The sequence below is a fragment of the Acomys russatus genome, chromosome 18 (genome assembly GCF_903995435.1).
Source record: "Acomys russatus chromosome 18, mAcoRus1.1, whole genome shotgun sequence".
NCBI classification, from domain to species: Eukaryota; Metazoa; Chordata; class Mammalia; order Rodentia; family Muridae; genus Acomys; species Acomys russatus.
In genome coordinates this window covers 38,064,162-38,090,471 of record NC_067154.1, presented here as the reverse complement: position 1 = coordinate 38,090,471, position 26,310 = coordinate 38,064,162, and positions in this window count along the sequence as shown.

Sequence of the window (26,310 nt, the reverse complement as noted above, 5' to 3'; positions counted from 1 at the left end):
AATCCACTTGGACTTGATTTTTGTGCATGGTGACAAAAGAAATTGAGGGTGACATCAGAAGATCGAAGGATCTCCCTTGTTTTTTGTAGGTTGGGAGAATTAACATAGTAAAAATGGCCATCTTACCAAAAGCAATTTACAGATTCAATGCAATCCCTATCAAAATATCTACACAATATTTTAAAGACATTAAAGATCAATTCTCAACTTCATATGGAAAAACAAAACAAAACAAAACAAAACAAAAAAAAAAAACAAAAAAACAAAATAAGTGAAACTATCCTATACAATAAAAGATCCTCCAGAGGAACCTCCATACCACACCTCAAGCTGTACTATAGAGCAACAGTAATTAAAACAGCATGGTATTGGCACAGCAATAGGCTTGTTGATCAATGGAATCGAATTGAAGACCCAGAAATGTATTCACACACATATGGTCCCTTGATTTCTGACAAAGAAGCCAAATCTATTCAATGGGAAAAGATAGCATCTTCAACAAATGGTGCTGCTCTAACTGGATGTCTACATGTAGAAAAATGCAATGAGACTAATATTTGTTGTCCAGTTTCTAAATGTTGAGACGTTCCATGCGTAATAGATGTCTTGTGAGTTACAGTCTGAAATGCTGGACAAATTGGGATTGAAAACTTTCTTTGAACCTGTCCTGGAAGCTGTCCTGTTCTCATGAGTAAGAGCAACTGAAGCGTCTGGGACTAGAACATGAAGGATGCAGGGTGTCAGCATCCAACATGTTGAGAGGAATGAATCCTGTCAGTTCTGATCCAGTTTCAGTGTCTGATTCTTTTTTTATGAAAACATAATTTCTCACAACATTATACAGTCCTGAAATCATACATGTATGAGGTGTGTGGGATGCACAAAACAATTAAGGCAGGTTCTCTACTCTTTGTATGAGCAGAAGTAAGACATCTGAGAATCCTCATTCATGCCATAGGAAAAATAGCATCTAATAGTAAGACACAGCCATTCTGTGACCAACAAGAAGCCTTGTTTATGCATAGACAGGTATGTCTCAGCCGGTCTCCCAGCTATTCCTATGTCCTGACATTAGCAATATAACTTAACCTGCTTGTTCTGAAGTTTGAATTCTTTACATCTTGATTGCAGCTCCTTTCCTCATCCCCTCCCATTCCCCTTCCCTCCCTAATCCTCTCCCCTTCCCTCCCCTAGGCCTCAGAAAGGAGAGCCCTCCTCCATAACATCCGACCTCAGCCTATCAGTCTCATCTGTACTACCTATGTTCTCTGTGACCTGTCTAGGTCATCCTGCCAGGGAGGAAGTGATCAATGTTGAGAATCCAGAGTCAACATCAGAAGTAGTCCCTAATTCCCACAAGGAGACTGTGCTGCCTACCTACTAGATCAGAGAAGAGGGTAGAGATCCACATCATACATGAACTTTGATTGGAGCTTCAGTCTCTGTATTGTAATGTTGTTATCATGTATTAAGTGGCTAATATCTGCTTATGAGTGAGTACATACCATGTGTGTCTTTCTGCATATAAAAGTTTTATAAAATTAAATTTCTTTACAGAGAATCAAACATATAAAAATACTTACGTTATATTAATAAAAATGTTTTTCTTGTGAAGAAAATGTCAAGTCAACTATCTGTCATGACAGATTAATATGCAATTGTTCAGAGTCATATTACCTTGAGCCTTCAAGTGTGGACAACAATTAGACTATACATAGAAGCATTCTCTTGGGGATCAAAGATTGGATCATGTCTGTGCATTAGTTAAGGTTTCTTTACTACCAGTTTAAGTACTGGATGCCTAAATTTTCAGCTATTTGCTCTTTTGTATCTGTTATGCAAGAATTGCTTACATGATAGCTAACAGACAGTATTTTCAGTATTCACTGACCTAGTGTGTGACTCTTTTCATACAACCTACTAAAATATGTCTCCAAAATTAAAACATGATACTTTGTTATCAAACTGTCTTCCTTGATTTTGAAAATTGTTACTTCTACCATTTCTAAACCTGTGTTATAGAAACATATTATTAATAGATTTATTCTAAGAATATAATAAGATGGAATAAGATTTTAAAATAAATGATCGTAGTCTTCCATCTATTGTTGCTAATATTAATTGCATTTCAGGAGGAAAACTGGGATTAGAAGAAATATTAAGAAAACTAGAGAATTTGGTGTACTATTCGGCATTGACAGTTTTACTTTGAATTATGTATGGCTATCATAGAGTCTTCTATTTAGTCATTGTGGTGCTGAAATACTATGTGTCCCTCTCTCAATGGTCACCATCTTCTTACTGAAGGTCATAGGCTAGAGTTTGCAAAGATTTTTGAAGTTCACATCATTAAGTCTACTAATCCATGACCATAGGAAGCTTTTTAATCATTCAATAAAATTTTCAATAATTTAGACTAAAATTAAAATATTTTGGGTTTTTTTTTATATATGTTTTGATTACATATATAGTCACTGGAATGTCTTCACCACACTACAATCCAACATAATTCTCTTTAACAAATAAACAAGCCAAAAATGCACCAGCCATAAAAAAAATGCACATAAAAAGACATGGAATACATTTGTGTGCATGTTTTCACAATCTTTGTGAGGTCATATGTGCATCAGGCCTCTTTTTTCTAGATAGCATGGTTTCTATGGAGTCATATAGTCATAGCATCTCTGGATCTTAAAATATTTCTGCTCCTCTTTCAAATAGATCGCTGACCCTTAGAGAAGGGTTTTATAATCTGCTCAAATATATAACACATACTATACATTGTCCAGTACTAAGTGTCTGTTTTGATTAGCATCTAGTGCAAAAAGAAACTACTCTTATAAGAGTCAGGGATACAATGCTTGTATTGTCTTAATTGGGGTTACTATTTATATCACAAAACACCATGACAAAAAGAAAGGCAGAAACATGGAATGAGCAAATGAAAGGGACATCAAAGGATGCTGCTTACTGGTTTGTTCCTTAAGACTTGCTAAGTGTGCTTTCTTACAGAACCCAGGACCACCAGACCATGAACTAGGCCCCCATCTACTGATCACTAACAGCCTGATATTCTGGCTGCATTTTCTCACTTGAAATTTCCATTTTTCAGATGACTACAGGTTTTATTAAGTTTAAATAAAACTAGCTGGCGGCTAGAGAGATGGCTCAGAGGTTAAGAGAACTGAATGCTCTTCCATATGTCGAGTTCTATTCCCAGCAACCACATGGCCGCTCAGAACCATTTATAATGTCATCTGATGCCCTCTTCTGGCCTGCAGGTGTATATTCAGGTAGAGCTCTGTGTACATAACAATTAATAAATCTTTAAAAAGTTAAAAAAAATAAAACTAGTCAGAACATATGGGTATAGTGATATGTCAATGCCATTTTATTGCTGTTCATTTAGCATAAAAATGGTAATAGGTATAGCATCTATAACCTTTCTAGTCTCATGTACTTGGCAACTTCAGCAGAGTCATGAAATTCTTTCAAATCCAATAATAATCATAATTATAATCATAATAAAGTCTCCTAACATTGTGCCACAACTGCATCAGAATGTCTTGTAGGCAAGTAGATGTTGTAGGTCACAGGGTTCAGATTTAGGTGATATTTATGATTAATTTTTGTCCTCTTATGGCCTATATAGTAACTTTTATCACCATGAATGCTAGACAGCAAGTTTGGAGCTTCTCCTTGGACACCTGAACCATCTATTTAGACTCAAGGACATAGTAAGGGGCAGCAGCAGAACCTTAATGTCAGTTTATGTAGTGTAAGCAATAACTTTGCATCCACCTATAATGTTTGAAGGGGAAGTCTATGGTACTCCTTTCACGAAACAACCAAAAATAATAAACACACTCCTAACATTGGGGCTTTTATTTAGTCTGATAAGGTGTATAGTTGGAACATTTTCTCTCTCATAATATTTTTCCAAATCCATTTAAACAGCTTTATATATTTACATATTTAAAGAAGTTCTTTTTTTTTATTTTAATACATTTTATTTTTATTTTTTTTTCAGTTTTTTTTTAATTAATTTATTCTTGTTACATCTCAATGTTTATCCCATCCCTTGTATCCTCCCATTCCTCCCCCCCCCATTTTCCCATTATTCCCCTCCCCTATGACTGTTCTTGAGGGGGATTACGTCCCCCTATATATTCTCATAGGGTATCAAGTCTCTTCTTGGCTACTTGCTGTCCTTCCTCTGAGTGCCACCAGGTCTCCCCCTCCAGGGGACATGGTCAAATGTGAGGCACCAGAGTACGTGAGAAAGTCGTATCACAATCTCCACTCAACTGTGGAGAATATTCTGACCATTGGCTAGATCTGGGAAGGGGTTTAAAGTTTACCTCCTGTATTGTCCTTGGCTGGTGCCTTAGTTTGAGCGGGACCCCTGGGCCCAAATCTGCCTATCATATTGTTCTACTTGTAGATTTCTAGGACCCTCTGGATCCTTTTATTTTGCTGTTCTCCCATGCGTCTCTCATTTAGAGTCCCAATAGGATGCCTTCCCCTCTGTCCCAGTTTCCTGGTAAGTTACAACACTGGTTTCCATGTGGCTTTTTAAAATCTTGTTAGTGTTAATTATCCCTCCCCATATCCCTGCCTTTGCCCTGCCCTCACACCTCTTTTTTTTTTTCATTAGTTTATTCTTGTTACATCTCAATGTTTATCCCATCCCTTGTATCCTCCCATTCCTCCCCCCTCCCCACCTCTTACCTATTTTATTCTCCTATTCTAGTTTTTCCATTTATCCTTTATAAAACTATTATGTATTTCACAGTCCTAGGAAGATCCTTATCTCTGGTTCTTTACTAGCTTCCAAACTTTGGCAATTGTTTTAAATAAAACACAAATGTTTAAAACCTAAAATATATAACCTACAATGTTTCCACTTCTGGGTCTGGATTCTGTCATTCAGGATGTTTCTAGCTCCATATGTTTAACTCTAAATTTTGTAATATAATTTTTATTAACAGATGAACAAAGTTCCATGTTCAAATATATCATTTGTCATCCATTTATCAGTTGAGGGGAATCTAGGCTATTTTCATTTTATAACAATTACAAATGGAGCATCAATAAACATGGATTCTGTATTGATATACTTTGTAATGACATGCAAAATATTTTGAATATGTGCCCAGGGGTAGTATAATTGAATATTATATTAGACCTAATTTCAGATTTTTCAGTAGCCTCCATATTTATTTCAATTTTATTTTTCAAAGTTTTTATTGAATGCATCTTCCATTTCCTTGTATAAGTTTATTTCTAAGTTGTTGTTTTCATTTTAATGAGTTTACCCACAAAATGCTACTAATTTTTGTGTGTTTACTTTGTGTCCTACTGCTTTCCTGAAAGTATCACTAGGATCTAAGAATCTTCTCATGCTTATTGATTTTCTTTGTAACAGTTGGGAAATTAGAAAGCATTTTATCTAAAGCTCAGAACAATCCTCATCCAAAACCTACTGATATTCTTTGCAAAGCAATAAGTAAACAAATAAGTAAGCAAAATATAATCTTAAATGCTATAAGAAAGCACAGAGGCCCCAAGTAGCAAAATAAGGAATCATTAGCAAAATAAGAAATGCTAAAGGTATCATAATATCTGGTTTCAAATTTGATTACAGCTTACTTACCATATGCAAATTAGCATAAAATGACAAGAAGGATCAAAGGGTAAATGTGCCAAGTGCCGAGCCTGATAACATGTACTCAATCCCTGAATCAACATGGCAGAAGATAGGAACCAATTTAACTCCTGCAATTTATTTTCTAAGCCCTGTAGATGCATTTTAATCCAGTAACCTGGCTACTCTTGAAAAAACTTCATATCCAAAGGTCTGTGTGATTGATCAGCTGGAGTGACACACCTTTAATCCCTCTGACTTGAATACTGACACACCCTAAGAACACACCTTTAATTCTAAAACATGAAAGTTAAGTTATTTTGTAGAAGGAAGCACCCAAGAATGAAAGTGACGTCTTACTGAGGGGCAGACAACATTTGACAAAATGAGGCATAGCTAGGGTATGCCCTTCTCTCACAAGAACAGACAAGAAAGATAAGCTACTTAAGAGCAATACAGTAAAGTTGAGAGAATAGAATAAGGAACAGTAAAGAATACAGGAGGTAAACTTTAAACCCCTTCCCAGATCTAGCCAATGGTCAGAATATTCTCCACAGTTGAGTGGAGAGTGTGATACGACTTTCTCACGTACTCTGGTGCCTCACATTTGACCATGTCCCCTGGAGGGGGAGACCTGGTGGCACTCAGAGGAAGGACAGCAAGTAGCCAAGAAGAGACTTGATACCCTATGAGAATATATAGGGGGACGTAATCCCCCTCAGGAACAGTCATAGGGGAGGGGAATAATGGGAAAATGGGGGGGGGGGAGGAATGGGAGGATACAAGGGATGGGATAAACATTGAGATGTAACAAGAATAAATTAATTAAAAAAAAAAAGGAAAAAAAAAAAAAAAGAAGACAACACAGTAGAATTGAGTACATTAGACAATTAAGTAGAGAAGACAGTACTGTAAAGTTGAGTTTAGTATAGTAACTGTCCAGCCAGTTTGGTGCAGTTCAGTTGAGTGCAGTTGTGTTCAGTTGAGTTCATGCAGTTCCGAGCAGGTCGGTTCATGGAGTTAAGAAGGAGAACCATTCAGAAGAAGCCAAATTGAATCAGTCATCTTGGAGAGGAGATTGAGCAAGAACTGCTGAATTGAAACAGCCAGCCAGAATTCAGAAAGAACTAAAAGATGTGAGCTTATTTAGCAATAAGTCTCAAAGATTGAAACATCATACAGATCAAGACTAGAAGCTGAAGCTTCAATGTACGTGATTGCAGCAGATTTGATTGTACAGAGGCTAGAACTGCAGTCCTAGGCCTAAGGAGACTTAGACCAGAGAGAGAAATGCTCCAGATATATCCCAAGCCATGTGTACACACAGCCCGGGGATGACATTCATCTCATCCCTTCATCTGAGGAAAAAAAAGTTACTTTAACAAAGCCTCACACAGAAGTCAAAGTATTTAGTTGACCGCACACATGAATGCACACACATACAATACATAATTATAAAAACATACAGAAAAGAAAATAACTTGGTATTTGCCATGAAAATAGGCATGTATACTAATGAAACAGAATATAAAATTAAAAGAGATATACATAGATGCTTTATTATGTCTTTTGGCCTAAAAAACCTGACTAATGTAAATAATACTGCAAGAAACATGAATCTTTAGAGTGCAGGCATCATTTGCATGTTGACTTATAGTTCCCTTGTTATACACCCAGAAGTGACAATATAAGATTGCATATAGTTCTATTCTTAGTTTTGTTGTTATTGTTTATTTTTAAAATAACCTCCACAGCGTTTCCCAGAGTGTCTAGAAAAATTATAATTCCCTTTCCATGCTTACTGGATAATGTTTACTTTAGTTCATTATCTTAGTGATAGCCAGTGTGACTTGAGGTGGTGGGAGTTTAATATAGTTTTTATTTGTATCTCATTTTACTTTCCCTTAACTCTCTTATTGTTTTCCTTTATTTTTAAAAATATTATACATTTGTAATCAAATAAGTTTCTTTTCTGTATTTTCATACAGTCTTATTTTTTATTGACTCCTTTGTTCCAACACCATATTCACCATCCCAGCTTGTACATTTCTAAGCTAGTGAATACTTTTGGTTGTGTTTTTTATTGGTTGAGAATGCTGAATAACCTTGTTCATGTTTATTGCTTTTTTTGTTTGTTTGCTTGTTTTTGTTTTTGTTTGTTTGTTTTTCAAGACAGGGTTTCCCTGTGTAGCCTTGGCTGTCCTGAACTCACTTTGTAGACCAGGCTGGTCTAGAACTCACAGTGATCCACTTGCCTCTGCCTCCTGAGTGCTGGGATTAAAGGCGTGTGCCCACCACAGCCCAGCTTCATGTTAATTTCTATCAGTACAGTTTTTTGATACCTACTTGTTCATTAGATTTTTTTTATGTTGAGGTCTGTGATTTCTCTGTATATTCTAGATACTACAGGCAAAAAGAATCTTCTCACAAATCTTGGCTGTCTCTTGAATTGATCTTTTAAATTCTCAGTTAAATCTTTTTGTTGTCATTGTTCTTTTACTGCACATAGATGAGGTTCTCCTTTTTTTTTTTTTTCTGCTGTCACCATTTTGATTCAGTACAATGTAAGAAATTAAATCAGTACAGCATGCAAGAAGTAAAGACATATGCAAAGAAAAAATGATTTTGTCCATCATTTAAAGGTATAGTTTACTGAAAATTCACACATATATCTATACACATGTAGAGGCACATAAACAGCTAATTCTATTGCATTTATCTATTCTTTAGCCACAAACACATGAATAGAAATGCAGAAGCATTTAAAGTCTCCTAAAATAATTATTTTATGTGTAAAACTTTACCATTCTTTTTCATTTTTTAATTTTAAGTTTGGTTAAGGTTTAACAATTGTTTTGTTCTGTTTTTACTGTTTTTTTTTTTTTTATGTTTATCCATAAATACAACTACATACAACATGAGCCACAAAACAATCAGGAATTATATAAGGGATACATTCATAGTGTTTTGGTTCTTTTGTTCTTGGCAACCTTGAAGAAAACATCTTTTCTATCATGGTGAGTCTAATATTCTGAATGTAAATCAATATCTATGATACATCATCTTAAAAGATCTTAAAAGATCAACTTTAAAGATCTACCTTGATCTAAAAATAACTTACCTTCTAAACAACTAAGCTTAATTATCCGAACTGTGAAAGTGGTATTGCAAGTGGTTTAGGATAGTTAGGTATTAGAAGCTAACCGTTAGTTAATTAAATTATGATCCTGTCAATTACTAGTCTATTTTTATTCACAAGAATATATATCATCGGTTTAACATATCCATATAATTATATTGCTAGAAAAATTTAAATAGTTAGATAAAGTCTTCAAAATCCTCAGAGACCTACAGAATCTGGCATTTAAAGATGTTTTTATTATTTTAAAAATTCTTTGACAATATGACAGGTGAATTCTTATCAATACACAGCCTACGTCAAAGAAGATGATGATCATCAACAAACTCCCTTGTAGTGATGACTTAAAATGTTGCAAATTAGCCACCATGGAAAAAGTCATTTCTGCCACAGACACAATTCTGTCTAAAACTGGGCAAGCTGGAAATCAGGCAGAGTCAATGGCCAACCTCTGCCTACACAGGGTAGGCAAGTCCTCAATAGTCCCTGCCTCACAGATATGTCTGTCTGAAATACTGGGTCAGAAGCTGAAGAAGATACTCCAACATTATAGAGAGTTTTGCCTGACTGATCAGGCAGCTAATTGTCATTTTTTACATTTTGGAAGCTGCTAACCTGCACCTCTGGTTTACTCAGGTAATTAAGTTTTATTCATTCTCAGTTTCTCCTCTTAATCACTATACAGCAGGGGTTGATATTAAATTTTGATCCTCCTGACAACTGCTCCAGTGCTGGGACTACCAGCTAACATGGCCATACATAGCTATTGTGTTTTTCAAAATTAACATTAGGATGTGTCTTAAATTTTGAGATGTCACTATCACCCAAAATATCATATACAAGAGGATTACAGATACAGAATTGATAAAGCAGACCAAAATTACCATATTACACAAAAACTAAAATGTTGAAAATTTGTGAAATTATCTTCTTCGACATAGAAACACTATAGTTGGCACCTGTGTAAAAAAACCAAATCAATAATAATATGGCCTACCCACCAAAGCATAGATGCCTGAAAAAAATTTCAGAGTTCAGCAAAGGAAAGGCATGGAAGTGGATCCTGTTGCTGTGACTCAGAGTTTAGAGCCTGTGGAGTTAAATACAAATAAGTTGTATCAGGCTTCCTTGGTAAGAACGATAGAGACGAGAAAATATTTGGTAAACATCTCTTGAAGGCCGTTACTACTTAAGCTTTTTAAAAAAATGTCCATTTTATAAATTATTTATTTATTTGATTTACATTGGTATTTTGCCTGCATGTATATCTGTGTGAGGGTGTTAGGTCCCCTGCGACCTGAATTACAGAGAGCTGTGTGCTGCCATGTGGGTGCTGAGAACTGAACCTAGGTCTTTTGGAAGAGCAGCTACTGCTCTTAACCACTGAGCAATCTTTCTAGCCCCTTAAGCTGTTATGTTTCATTGAAAATTAGTACAATATATTATGATCAGTTTGTACTCCCACATTTTTTCCAAGAATCTCCCAACCTCCTAACATATCCGATTCTCTCTCTCTGTCTCTGTCTCTGTCTGTCTGTCTGTCTCTGTCTGTCTCCTCTCTCTCTCTCTCTCTCTCTCTCTCTCTCTCTCTGTGTGTGTGTGTGTGTGTGTGTGTGTGTGTGTGTGTGTCTTTCTCACAGACAAATATTTTACCTGTGCAGGCCCTGGGCATGCTACTACAGTCTCTGTGAGCTTATAAATGTATCAGATAAGCTGTGTCTGAAAGAGACTGTTTTCTTAGCGTTATCTATCATTGTAGCCCTTACAATCATTACACACCATTTTCTGTAGAGTTCCATGAGATCCAAGGCATGGATCCCAAGGCAGGAGATATCTTATTTAGGATTGAGTTTTTTTTTTCTTTAGTTTTATTTATTTATTTATCTCACTGTTATCTTGTATTCTTTTTTTAATTTTTAATTTCTTCACTTTACATGCCCCTTCCCTTGTCACCTCCCACTACCCTCTTCTTCCCTCATCTGCTCTTCTTCCCTCCCCTAATCCTCAGAAATGGGGAGCCCTCTTCCCCTAACATCTGACCTGAGTCTATCAAATCCTGTCTAGACTGTCTGTATCCTCTTCCTCTGTGGCCTGGCAAAGTCACCCCACAAGGAGGAAGGGAATTTTCTAACTTTGTGCACAATTTTTAGTTGTTAGTCTCTGTGGTAGTTCCAACTTACTGCATGTATAAGGTTCTCTGATGATTGTTGAGTAAGAAATTGATCAATGACTTCAGTAAAATGTAATTCGAAATCATTTTATTGCTATGTTCCTTTAGCAGAAAAATAGCATTTAATTCTTCTCTAGACCTGTTGCCTATTTAGTCTCAGGCTCTTGGCAATTCAGTCTCATGAAATGGACCTTAAATTCAATCAGAGACTATTTGGTTACTCTAACAATGTTTGTGCAGGTATTGCACTGGCATACCATTCAGTCAGGTTACCACTGTAGATCTCTGGATTTATAGGTGCCTTGGTGGTTGTCATTATCCTTTGGTTTTATACTGTGTACTTTCCAGTGTCATTAACAATAATCAGCAACAGGTAAAAATTCTAGTAAGGCACTAGCTTGTCCTTTCTGTTCCCAAAGAGATATGTAACCGGTGTCTTCAGCAATTGAATTACACCATTATTTTGTGGAGAGAAATCAGTAGATTTGGCCATAGTTTGAGTTGTTTGGCCATTTCCATGGGGCTTCATGCATTTATAACCATTCTGGTATAATAAACAATAGTTAATTTTAAAATATAGCCTTGTGAAATATTAAATATATTATTTTGTTTTGAAAGTAGATCAATGTATACAGGTTAATATTTTGTTTTCTCTTCAAATCTGCATCAGAAGAAAAAAGTGGTCCTGATTTAGAAATAGACCGTCCAACTTAGGTTAGGGACGAACAGTATTCATTAGCTTACATGATGGACATTGTCAGGAACATGACTGACTCCTACCAGTAAATCTAATTTTTTAAAGTTCATTTTTCGTTCTGAAAAATTGAAATTATACTTCCACTTTCGGGTCATGGAGTGAGTTTAATAAAACAATCTATTGGCTTGACTTATCTCTGAAGCAAAAGCAGAGACCAAGTTTCTAGTATTTCAATTGATAAAGTGGAAACATTGCAGAAAATGATAAAAGAACTTTGAGTAGTAAATTTTACACTATGTATCTAGTAACTCGGGGAGCTTATTTGCTTAATCAGCCCAAGTTTTCACTGTAAAGTATGTCTATCTGTAAGTATGACTTGTTCCTATATTCAATACAACCTTAAAGCACATAATATTTTAATAGAATTCTTGAACTTGTTTTTTTCAGTTTACAAATTCTGTTTATGCTTATGAATTTCAATAAAGCAACATATATATGCAAATATTTTGAACTAACATAAAATATGTATATGCATATGTATGTTATTGCTTTTAAGAAATATAACCATTGTGAGAGTTGTGCTTTTCATCCTCTATTATTTTATATTTACTGTTTTCTGGATTTTTTTCCTGGAAACAATATGTTAAGCTAAGTTTTCTCAGAGTTTAATGAAATATATACATACATATATATATTACATAAAAATCATACCCTTTTGAAACTGTCATGTCTAAACACTCCATTCACAAATGTGGACATTAAAGTATGGTGGAGAGGGTAAGAACATGCATTGTCCAAGTTTAGATGGCTCCTTTGTTAACTAACAAAATTGAAACTGATGAGCCTATAAATTCTAAAACCATCATTATATATTTATTTAAATCACATAGGAAGGAATATTTATTATTTTTATCTTAGACTTCTTAGCTCTTATTTGTTGATACTCTAACAAACATTTATTGTACATAATAACTTTCCAGATAATAGATACTCTAAAATATTTATATGTAATTTTTATTATTATATTTTATTATCTAGAACAATTCTTAAATGTAAAATATTTTGATCATATTCTTTCTCTTCTCCAAGTACTTCCAGATCTGCTCCCCTTCCCTACTCTATCAACTTTAATTTCTTTATCAAACAACAAACAAAACCCAAATACAAGAACACCAAGAAAACAAAAATAAAACCATTTCAAAAAAGAAACAAAACTAAAACACCAAATTGTTACTATATAAAAGCACATATACACATACTCAAACCTATGGTGTCCAATTATATGGTAGTCAACTATTCCTCAAAATGAGGCTTGTCCTGGAGTGGCTGACGTTCCCAGGACCACTCTCTATTGGAAAGAACTGATATTCTCTCCCCCAGCAGGAGTAAGTGACAAGTTATTTGTTTACCCTTACCTAATAGCCAGGATTAATTTCTTTCTTTCTTTCTTTTCCTTCTTTCCTTTCTTCTTTCCTTCCTTCCTTCCATCTTTATTTCTTTTTGACACCCACAGATAGTTATTACACACAAACACACACAGACACACACCACACACACAGAGAGAGAGAGAAGGAGAGAGAGAGAAAGAGAGAGAGAGAGAGAGAGAGAGAGAGAGAGAGAGAGAGAGAGAGAGAGAGAGAGAGAGAGAGAGAGATATTCAACACTAAATGGTATGGCTCTATCAAATCTCTCCCCTCGGAGGCCAGAGATCCCAGAGGAGTGGAGATGGAAAGAGTGTATGAGCCAGAGTGGATGGAGGACACCAAGGGTACAAGGCCTTCTAAACCAACATGACCTCACTGAGAAAGAAAGGTGGAGCTCAGGGCTTGCATGGGTCTGCACTATGTCCTTTGTGTACATATTATGTTTTACAGTTTAGTGTTTTATGGGATTCTTGAGTGTTCTTGGTGTATGTTCTTTCCCTTGTTTTCTTTTCCTTATTTTTGTTTGACTTGTCCAATGTCTAAAAGACAGTTTTTGGTTTCTTTTATTATGTTTTTTAAGTAATTATTTTAAGAGATTGAAAGTTTATAATTCCTCTCTGACATTGAGACTAGCACTGTTGCTGTAGCATGACCAAGAGAAATTTTGTGTTTTAGCAGAGTTTATGCAATACCAGAATCCAGATTTGATTATCCAACCAAGGTTGTCTAGATCTAGAGACTATCTTTCTAATCATTTAGCTAGTCCTCACCTACATCCTCAGAGGTAAATCACTGTAGTGTTTATGAAGTAAGATAAATTAAAAAAAAAAAAGACTTAACTATTACTTAAGAAACAATACCTAGCCCCAAGTTTCTTGTGTTAAATTACTGGTTAACCCATTTATTGGATGAATTGCAACTATGCTTTCTCTGGATTTCACATTTTTATATAAATGTGGAGCAATGATACTGTGCATTTCACAAAGTTATTCAAACATATTTAAATTTACTGTGATATTACTCATTCACTTTATAGTCATGGGTAATAAATAAGAGGAGAAAATAGAGTATTGATATGTATTGGGAATTCACATTTGAGAAACAGTAGTTTGTAACCAAAGATCTCTCAAGTTTTATATTTCATTTGTGTGGATGTTATGCAGAGTACTATATTTCATGAAGTCCTTCTTATAAAATTGAATAATTACTGTATTTATGTTCACCCCTTCCACTGGTCCCGTTCTTTTACTTATAAAATTTTACAGCAATTTTCATATAAAAATGTTTATGTATTTACATAAACTCTAGCATCCATGGATTAGAAAAAATATTTCTTTCTTTCCTATTCCAATAAATTTCACTAAATAGGATAACTTTTTGTGTTCATTTGCCTGCAAAAATCATAATTGTGTTCTCTTAGTATGTGGATATAGTTCCTTTGTATATATAACCAATTATCTGTGTCCATTTTTTGTTATGTACACCCACATTAATTTAAAACTTAGCTTTTGCAAATTGTACTCATCATGGATAGGCCATATAGTCCTGTTTTATTGTTTAGGGTTATTTACTTAAAGTATTTCATGTAACATGTCATAGTTTTAACTGAAACTTGAAAATTTAATGATTAAAAATATTCATCTTATTAAACCCAACCAATTGGAGAAAATAAAGGGAAAATTGAGACACCGAGTCATTAATTGCAGTAGAAAATTAATGATACATTATTTATTAGGAGCAAAATTGACTGACAGTTTCATCTTTTCATGCCTGACTCAATGTCCATATTCATTCTTGGCGGCCTGAGATTTAGGCATGAATAATAACACTGTAATCTGTACGTAGCTTGGTCCACCTGTAAACTACAACTTGTATTTGAAAACATCATACTGGCCTAGAATAGCAAAAAAATTAGTTGAGTTATAATGTAGTTCATTTGTTGAATGATTGCTTAGCATGTTCAATGTCTTGCCTTTGACACCTAGAATAACAGTAATACTTAACATTAAATATTCTGTAAATATAATATGTTTTTATAATTATCACTTAAAGTATACACATTTCATTATCTGTTCGTTCTGGACTATGACTAATTTCACTAAAGGTCTTAAAATTTATAAGGTTTTCTATAAGTTAGTATCCACCTGACTTGCTCCTTTAGTTTGCAAAACTCTATTTTATGAGAACACATTTGCAATCATTTCTTTCTTTTCATTTGTGAATGCTTTGGTAATATATGTTAGGCAAAAATACCTGTAACTGAGACAAAATTGCACAGGAGCTTCACATATTTGTTGACTGGACCATGACAGAGCATCTTCACTTACTCTTGTTCCATTGACATACAAAATAGCAGTATGAACATTAAGCAGCATCCGTACAAATGGACAAAAGGACATAATTTCTATAACATGTGGTATCATGATACGATCAGCTTATAACATGGAGAAGATTCTAGAAGGGTTTACTCAACATTTAGTTGAAGTCTTTATAGTAACAAACAGTTCAACTTAACTATAATGTTGAGACTCAGTTCAGTAGTTCTACTTCTTAAGTACTATGCATTGGAGTTGCTGGTAAATCTGAAATAATTTGGCAAACTGTTTATAGAAGTAAAATTGTAAAGCTTCCTGATTTGGTTATGTAAAAACCATTATTTTAAAAGATGTTATCTAAATAATTTATGTTTAGCCAAGCAAAGAGGCAGAATAATTTCTATAGACATTGTACATTTTACCTACATACTAGTAAAATGCAAGACTAGGTTGTGTGGTATGTTATAATGTTATAAGTGAAAAAATTTAAGTACAAAAAATATATAAAGTTTTGATATTCAAACAGATATATTTTAATTTTGCATATAGACTAATATGTTTATATAAAAATGTTAAGTAAAAGAACAACTTGTGTGCATAATAAAGTTATATTTAATTTTAATCTTACTATTCTCATTTTACAGTGTTATATTTATCTTTGGTTAAAAGTCAAATAAATTTTTTGTTGTCATTCAAAAACAAACAAAACTGTTCCTCAGAGTAAAACATTATATTTCCTTTTGGCTTCTCACTATTTTAATACAGACACAAGGGTTGCTGTTGGAAAAGCAGCCTTGAGGTGGTTTTAGAAGCCATATATCTCTCTACAACTCTGGTTTTCATCATAATTTTAAATTAATAAACTAGGCTAATTCAGGAGATTTATTGTAGACTGTGGTGTTGAAGAATGAGCATTAGATAGTTTCTGTTTAAAGTTGTAGAGTACTTGATATAAAAACAGGTTTTTCCTTTTTCATTTGTTGAATACTATTGAATACGTTAATGTGCCGTATTGACAGAGTAATAAAAAGAGCAAATTGCATTTCAGGCCTTGTGCCAACATCATTAAACTCCCAGTCATACCCAAAACAATAACAAGTGCAAACAAAAGCTCTTCTTCCAGCTCAGCTCAGCCCTTGATGAACTATAGTCAGTAGCCCTCATCTCTGCTCAACAACAGAACAAAAGCACTGAAAAGTTCTGATTTCAGGCATCTATAGCATATCATTTTTTAAATTTTTTGAAGTATATATAATAATTATTTTATTATTTTATTAATAATTGTAATAAGTATTTTATTTTATTATGAATAATTATTTATTTTTAAGTTAATAGAATAATAATACTTAGTATAAAACTTGAATGATTAATTTCTTTTTGTTCCAAAATGATTGAATGCTCCACATCCCTATGTAGACACTCCACTCTTCCAATTTATTTATGAAGAATTTAAGTGTGCCAGAATTGGTACAACTTTCATTAGAATCAATGACTGTCCTAAAAATGTATCCTACAAATTAACACAGGACTTGTCTATGCCCAACTGAGCAATAGTAGGAGTTGCTTGGTCAATGTTACCAAATTATATCTCTGTAAAAAACTGGAATAAATTAAGAAGTGTATCTTCAAACGCTCTCTACAAAATAACACACATGAGAAAGAAAATCATCTCACATCTGCATTACAAACTGAAGAAGATTATTTTGTAAGGTGAATATTAATTAAAGAAAAACATTTTTTCATTTTAAAAATACTAATAGTCTTTCTTATGTAATTTGTTTATTTGTAGATGTTTAAAAATTAAACAATATTCCACTTACATGAAATACTTTATAATTGACAAAGAGGTAGTTTAAGTGCCAATGATAAACAAAACAAAATATGAGGACAGTAGTTTTACATGCACTCAGCACAGAACTCTTATGTTATTTTCTTTTAGAAAACCTATTTATGATAGAAAATGTGTGAGTGTTACTGTTCAGCATTAAAACATGCTACCTTCAATTGTTTTCTACCGTATCTCAGGAAATGGTCCGGCAGGTTGCGGTAGCTGAAATGGGATTCATCTCCAGCATCGATTCATTTATCCATGATAACACTCCCATCTAGGAAGCCTTCAGTTCCTGGAAATCCTCATTTTTGTTCAGTGACTGTGAACTCAGATGCTTGCTCTTTTACAATTGCAATATGTGGGCAAGTTCTCACTAAATCTCTTCTTGAACCACTGTAACCAACTTACATTGTAGGATCTCCAGGGAATACAAACCCTAAGATTTTAGACACTTTTCTTCTCACTGATATAATAAAACTCATTAGGATTCCATACATATTCATACTCAGGCTAGAGAAAGTGAAATATATATTTGTACATTTAACACTTGACCCATTAACATCCTTAAGAAAAATGTAGAATATTGATTCAATGTGGCCAAACCATCACCTACCACAGCATGAACAATTATCATGGGGTAAGTCTGGAAGGAAAAGCAGCCTTTTCTGTCATGTTTACTGACAATTTATTACCACACACTGGATTATCTCATTCTAAATGAGGACTGAAATGGTGAACCTGAGTTATCAGAAGATGGGTATTTTTAAGAGGATCAAATTATGAGAAAGAACAAATAAAACGCAAAAACGGTTGTACTTTGGATAACTGTGGCCATATGATAAAGGAATGGATTGAAACGAATTGAAAAGGAATCTCAGTCTCAGTGATGAGTGCCACTGTTTGATGTATTGTACGGGATTAATCATCTGGTTATAACAGAAAAAGGAGGAAGAAGTCCTAAGAAGCATTGCTTCACTTGCACGAGAACAGTGGATCTTTCTGAGACTTGGTAAATTTCAGGGTGAAGGATGTATTTTTTTTCCATGATGAATAAGCAGGAGAGTGACCATCAGGATAAACCATTCAAGAAGAGACTGCTTTAATCATAAGGTATTTAACTGCCTAACTACAGAGAATCTTTATTAAATTAACATTAGGAACAACTCTGAAAATTTGTCTTCTACTAAAGGACTATTTCTTTGTATTGGTGTGAATAATACACGTAGCCACTTTTGGGGAGTATGGAAGTTTAATGGTTCTAGTGAAAAAAAAAATGAGTAATGTTGTAAGTAAAGTTATCCTGCTGATTGAAGCAAAGTGTCTTGTGGTTAGATTATATCAAACAGAAATATATGTTATGAAAATTAGACTTTTGTTGATGTTTCCCTGGCAAATGTTAGTATCCCTTGTTCGATAAGATCTACTCTCATTCTTATGTCTTGGTGAGAATATAAGCTTTGTAGCTTCTGGGACAATAGCCTAAGAAACAGGAAGTAATATGTTCTTTCTTGGGAAGTATGGAAACAGTTCGTCCTTCTCTTCATTTAGAAAAGATGAATGTCGAGTTTCCAATGATTACCCTACACCTTTAGATTGAGCTATTACAGAGGAAGGAAACAAGAGAAATGGATTTCTCATGTTTCAGGAAAATGCACTCAAAGATAGACACAGTAGCATTGATGCATGTTCAAGATCAGCCCCATCCAGATAGAAAGCTCTAGAATAGTCACAGCTGCATAATCATAAGCTATCTCAAGAATAAATGTTTGTGATTATTAAAGGATTATGTTTAGCTAACAAATTTAAGAATGTTCTATGAACATAAAATGATGGTGTGATAACTGAGAAGGTTACAGACTTAACTCCACAAAATTCTTAATAGTATTAACTGGAAGTATACAAACCCCTCATGTTTTTAATGTTTTTGCCATATTGATGAGTGAAATTTCAACAGCGTTAATATACTAATGATGTTTCAAGTGAGCCCTGTACTGAAAGACCCTTGAATCTTTCTAACCTATAGATTATTTGAATTCATCACCCATGGAATTAGCATGTTGACACGAGTGTTACTGATGGAAAGCTTCATTGTTCTGGAACATTCCAAGGATACTCACACATGGAAGCTCTAGTTCATTCAAGTTCATAGAAACTCAGCTTGTGCTGTAGGGTGGGGCACTTCAGTTTTGTTTATGACCTTTTCTTTGTGTCTTGAGATGTCACATCAAGGTGGCTAATATCTTTATAGAATGAAATTTGTTATTTTTTAAGGCTTACTCTCAAACCTTGCATGATATTGTACCTGCCTTATATTGTGCTCAAAAATAAATCATATCATGGATGATTTAACTATAAACAGGAGGGAAATTCATCCTTTTTATGAAATTACAACTTGTCTTCATGTTCTTTCTCTAAATTTTTATTCTAAATCTGGGCTCAATCTCTGAAAAGCTTCTGATAAGACATCCATTACACAAGCTGGGCATAGTTATGCTATGTTTGTCTGTCATCCCAGATGAGGCAAAAAGATTGGAAGTTTAAGACAATCCTGGACTCCCTGGTACATTTAAGGACACCCATAAGCACAAAAGAAGACCCATACCATGTAGAAAATAATCATATAGAAACATTGTATGATCTTTAATTAGCTACTATTAAATATGAATCCATAAAAATTTGAAATACTACTGATGAATAATAAACTACACTAAAACTTAATAGCATAAAATTTGTATAAATTATCCTTACATAAGTAATTTTATTCAGTTTATTCAACATGTCATGATCTTGGTGGACAAGACTCAGCTGAGATTGGCTAAGCTCAACACAAGCTTTGGACTGCATTTATTTTCATATATTCCTGCTGAATAGGTTCCTAAGAGGCAAGAAAGCAAGGGTACTAATTCAGTTGTACAAGCAAATTCCAAATTAGTGCTTAAAATATACTTTACTAATAATAAGTCATGTCACTGTATTCAACATCAATGAAGTGATCAATTATATTATGTGTCGTAAAGAAGAAGGAAGAAATAAAATAGCTGAGCTCTAGTGAACTTATAACATTAAGGTTTGTTGGTAAGGTCCTTTAGCTACCTAAGACATGCCATTAGTACTCCACATAAATTTAGTCTTTATGAATACCATCCATGTATCTCCCAAGACCTATACATAGAACAAATCATTTATCAGTTACTGGTCAGAACAGTGTTTTTTCTCATGTATTTTTTCTCTCTGTCTTATAGATTATAAATACATAGAAACCATCTGTTTAAACTCATTGGTGTTAAATTAGGTTACAGCATGTTTTTGACACTCATTACATTTTATCTATTTTATTGTCTTTTCAAATCACTTGGTGATTTTTATAAAGAGTTTATCATATTTAATGCTTGCTTATTTATGCTTAAGAAAAATCATTTTCATACATACTCTGGTGCCTCATATTTGACCACGTCCCCTTGATGGGGAGACCTGGTGGCACTCAGAGGAAGGATAGCAGGCTACCAAGAAGAGACTTGATACCGTATGAGCATATACAGGGGGAGGAGGTCCCCCTCATTCACAGTCATAGGGGAGGGGAATAAGGGGAAAATGGGAGGGAGGGAAGAATGGGAGGATACAAGGGATGGGATAACCATTGAGATGTAATAAAAATAAATTAAAGAAATAAAATTTAAAAAACATAAAAAAAGAAAAATGCCATCTATAATATATATTTCTCTTCACTAACAAGGTTTATATTTGTTTCTATTTCTTTAAAATATGGTCTCATGGTACTCAAGGCTGGGCTTTAACTTCTTATGTACTTGACAATTTTGTACTACTGAATGTTCTGCATTCACACTCCCAAGACACTACAGCATTATGAGACACCGTATTCATTGTATACCTCACTCAAGATCAAACTTAAGGCTTTGTGCATGCTAGGCAACCAGTAAGCAATATTCACGGCTTTAAATGCTCAGTTATATGTTTCTATATTTTGTGCTTTGTTTTATAAAAAACAGAACTCAAGCAGAATTTGTGCAATAATTTGAATGTGGATTTAAAGAGTAAATTTATAATTTCTTGTCAAACTAACATACTTAGGTCATTTAGAAATTAGATATCTTAAGAATTAGTACTTATTAAAAATTTTTAGTTCTACATTTTTATCTAAGAGAAGGATGAAAATATTGTTAATTAGATATTTAAGATATTTTTTTAAAAAAATCTAGATTTATCTTGATTCACTGAATATTAAATTAGTTTAAAGTTTTATGATTCATTACTTTTAATCATATGTATATGTCTGTCCTAATATGTATGTGTATGTTGAGTACAGTTACTTTTGGATGCCAGACACATTGAATCTTCCTGAAGGAGGAGTTACAAGCAATTGTGAGTAAGTGGCAGGATATGCTAGAAAACAAACTCAGTCCCATTGAAGATCAGTAAGTTGTCACGACTGCTAAAATTTCCCTCCAGCCCTTATATATATATAGTTTGTGAGAGAAAAAAAAAGTATCTCTCCCATGAGATTTTTATTTAATGGGTCAGAAATGTTTGCAAATAACAACAGTTTTGATTATTATAATAATGCAATAGTAAAATTCTTAATACTATATTTATGAAACTATTCAAGATTTGAATAACATCCTATATTACTGACGAAAGTCTTTCTTTCCATCCATTCTTATTCTGAAGAATAAATTAAATTGCTGTTATGTATTGATGAGCTCTATCATATACAACTAATCCAAGTGAGAGTGGAAGCTCAATCACTTCAAAGGCAAAGGGACCACACATTTGTTTTTATTATGATGTTAGCTAGAATCTCGAATTCTCATATAGACAGTGGCCCTGGGCATGTAGTGAGGTGCAAATTTAGATCATATGAATTTAAATGGCAACATTAATGTAGGTGGCATCGCTTCATGTGTTGGAATATTCTCCTTTAAAAAAGGAAAAAAGTGAGGTAAGCAAAAGAACCCACAATCTCTGCTTCCTGACTGTGAAAGTAATATAGCCAGCTGCCTCAATCTGCTGCCATGATTCTTCTCCATAATGCACTGTACTGTCAAACTATGGGCCATGATCAACTCTCTCTTTCTCTCTCTCTCTCTCTCTCTCTCTCTCTCTCTCTCTCTCTCTCTCTCTCTCTCTCTCTCTCTCTCTCTCTTTCTCTCTGTCTTCCTTCCCTCCCTCCCCCTCTCTCTCCCTAATTTAATTTATGTATTTAGTTATTCACTTTACATCCCAGTTGTAGCCCCCCTTCCTCCTCTCCTCCAGGTCCTTCCCCTCCTTCTTTTCCCTATCCTCCTTCGTTATCCCTCAGAAAAGGGTAGACTCCTCCTACTAACCCACACAAGCACATACAGCCACAACAGGCCTTCCTCTTTCTCAGTGCCCTGGCAAGGCAGCCCCACCAGGGGAAAGAGATTTTTTTTTAAAAAGCGGTCAACAGAGTCCATGTCAGAGAGAGCTCCTGCTCTTCTTTCTAGAGGACCTACTTGAAGACCAAGTTGCCCATTGGGTACCTATGTGTAGAGGGCCTAGATTCATCGTCCTTGGTTGGTTCTTCAGTCTCCACAGCCTACACCCATCCCAGGTCCAAGTTAATCAATATTAATTTTGTTGTTTGCTTGCTTTTGGTTTTTCCATACAGGGTTTCTTTGTGTCGCTTTGGCTGTCCTGGATCTTCTGTGTACCAGGCTGGCCTCGACCTTATAGAAATTTGCCCGCCTCTGTGTCCCAAGTGTTGGGATTAAAAGTGTGTGTCACTACAAGCTGGTGGTCTTGAACACTCTTATCATATTTAGCTTTTATTAGCCATTAAGCTTCAGCAACTACACAAACAAGTAATATAGTTAGACTAAAAATTAAATTGTTATAATTGCTAGATAAATTCACCAAAAATTAACTTTTGAAAAATGACTTTATTATACATTTGATGAGTCATTAAGACCATCACTTAAAAACATGTGGGGATTTTCAGTTCTATTCCTCAGTAAGATGGCCATCTCATGCAAGTTTTGAAAATTCAAGGACAGGAGCATTTACATAAGTGCAAAAATTTTGAAATAAATGATCTTCCAATTCACTTTTCATTCCAAAATGCTACTATCTTCTTATGCCTTAAATATTCTTATGGAAACACTGATACTGGATAATTTAGTTCAAGTAATAGATTTTGATCTCCAAACAAAACTGTTCTGAAGGCTAGCTTTTTTTTTTTTTTCAAATATTGCATGAAGTTGCAATTTCTCCTTCATTTTAAAAACAAAATCTAAGACAGTCATTTTATATTCTATATTGTGAAAGGGGACACAAATTATTTACCTAACCAAAGCAACAAATGATGCGAAATGCTGGATAAAAAACAGGAAAGAATAGCTACATCTAAACGCACTTGAACAATTTCTTATCCACAAATACTAATAAGCAAATATTAACTCAAAAGTATTCATTCCCGGTTGTGACTCATTCAGAAGATTCAAGATAACATATTCTACCATGTCAATGCACTCTTTGTAGGAGGGTAACCTTAGTGAACTTTGAACAATCTATAGTTCTAAACCATCTTTTTCCAGGGGAAAATGATGCTTTCTTCAATGAAACACATAAAAACACCAAGTATATGTCTAATTGCTCAGCTGGCTGGGTTTAGAGTAAAACACTGCAAAGCTGATTGGTGAATTGATTTTGCCATTTGCTGTGGTTTTCTGCAAGCACCTAATCAATTGGATAGTTTGTGCTGACCCATTTTGGGGTTATTGTGTTCTCTGTAATATTTATCTTCAATACCATTTCATTCTTATGTATTTTATACATTTGTAAAATGAAAGTACTCCAGTTATGCTGATTCTAATGCTTCTGTATGACACATACCTATAAACTACAAATGCATATAATTTTGAAAATTAGGCCACTGTTCAGCATGAAAAATTTCCTCCTCAAATATATTCAGTACAGAAAACTTTAATTTAATTAAGTTATGGGACAAAATTTTGAGATACAGTAATTTGATCAGTACATCAATAGCATATATGATACACCCCTAACCTGAAAGTCCTCCCATAAATTCAGATTCTAGAATTTGGAAGTAACCTTAAATATCCTCTATTCCAACAAGCCATCTAACACTTGAATTCCCTCTACAACATCTCCACCATGTGGTTATTTGGTCAAGTCACCACTAGTGACTTTAAATGCACTTAGAGAAAATTAAATTTTTGTGGCTTAAGTCTCTACTGCTGTGATGGCTTTCTTTACATTAAACCCAAACTGATAGACCTGGAACTTTTAACAATTAGACTGAATTCTATATAATAGTCTCTGAAACCACAATTTTAAATCATTTAATATTGCTTTGTTCATATTAAAGATCTTAGAATAGACATAGGTGCCAGCAAAGCTTCTATACATTTTAGATTTCAGTGATATGTTTAAACTACTATTGACAAATGTAACTTCAAATTGTACATTGTAGACAATGCAGTTACTGATTAGTAGAGTGCCAGTACATTATGAAATCATTAACTTTATGTTTTAATTCATGCAGTCTAAGAAATTGGTAGAAATAACAGTTAGCTACTGAAATGTCTTCTACAACTTTTAGCTGTTAAAGGATGTCTACTTTTGTTATTAGAATTTTCACTTATTTGCATTTAAGTTATTATAATAAATGTATATGTGCTTAAATTAACCAAGTTATTTTGATATTTGTCAGCCCATACAAGGCAAAGGCTAAAAATAGAATTAAGTTTGTAAATTCAATATTTAATAATTATATTTCTGCTGTTTAAGAACTACTGATCAATATGAATATTAATAGTGTCTTATGTTAAGTAAAGTTCTTTCCTCTCTCCAGTGGAAATCAACAGGTAATGTTCAGTCCAAGGCTCCTATGGAGACATGTGGCACCATCACTGTCATCTATATGCTTAAAGTTTATGTGTTTATTCATGTATAAAATTGTAAGGCTACATTCATATGAGGAAGGCAAGTAAAAGGATATGTATGTTTTATTCTGATAATAGTTTCAATAAATCCTATTCCTTGTAAGTGGGAGAGTATACTGAAGTAGAAAGCACATATTTCAAGACACACACACACACACACACACACACACACACACACGACATAACACAAGAATTTTATTTAAAATATAAGGTCTGTGAAGAAAGCTCAGAGAATAAAAGTCTTTACTATGCCATCTTATTGACTTTTGATCTCCAGAGCCCATACACAAACAAAAAGCCAAATGCTGTAGAACATATCTTACTCCCAGCACTGCTGCAGTGAGATGAGAACCAATGACAGGAGAATCACTCAGAGGCTCATGGTCAAGGTAGTATGAAGTATGTAGCAGGGCAGGAGAAACAAGATAGAGCCCGCCTCAAACACATTGGAAGGCAGGAACTAATTCTTGAATTCTGCCCTCACCTTCACACTTTTCATATTGAGGATACATGCATACATTACATCCCAATTGCAGTTTTCCCTTCCTCCTTCCCTCCTGTATCTACTACCCCCAATATATCTTTCTCCCAGGATCCATCTCCCTTCAGAATAAAGACAGGCTTGCCAAGAACTTCAACCAAATACCACATAACAAGCTACAAAACCAGGCAGATATTCTCACATCAAGGCTGGACAAGGCAACCCAGTAGGATAAAGAAGGTTCCAGAGGCAGGCAAAAGAATCACAGACAGCCCCCTCTCCCATTGTTATGAGTCCCACAGGAACAGCAAGCTACACAACAATAATATATATAGAGAGAGGCCCTAGGTCAGACCCATAGAGGTTCCTTGATCTCTGTGAGCCCACTTGAATCTCAGTGAGTTGATTCTGTGGGCCATGTAATTGTGGTGTCCTTGCTCCCTCCGGTTCAACCAATCCTCCACCCCTCTCCTGTTCAGGACTTCCCAAGCTCCGCCTAATATTTGGCTGTGGCACTCTGCATCTAATCCTATCAAGCTGGATGAAATCTCTCTGATGACAGTTATGCTAGGTTCTAGTCCCAGCACATACATCAGGCATGATACATTTTAGGGCAGAGAGTTTGTGATTGGGTTGGTGATCCCCTACTCCTTGAAGCCTTGC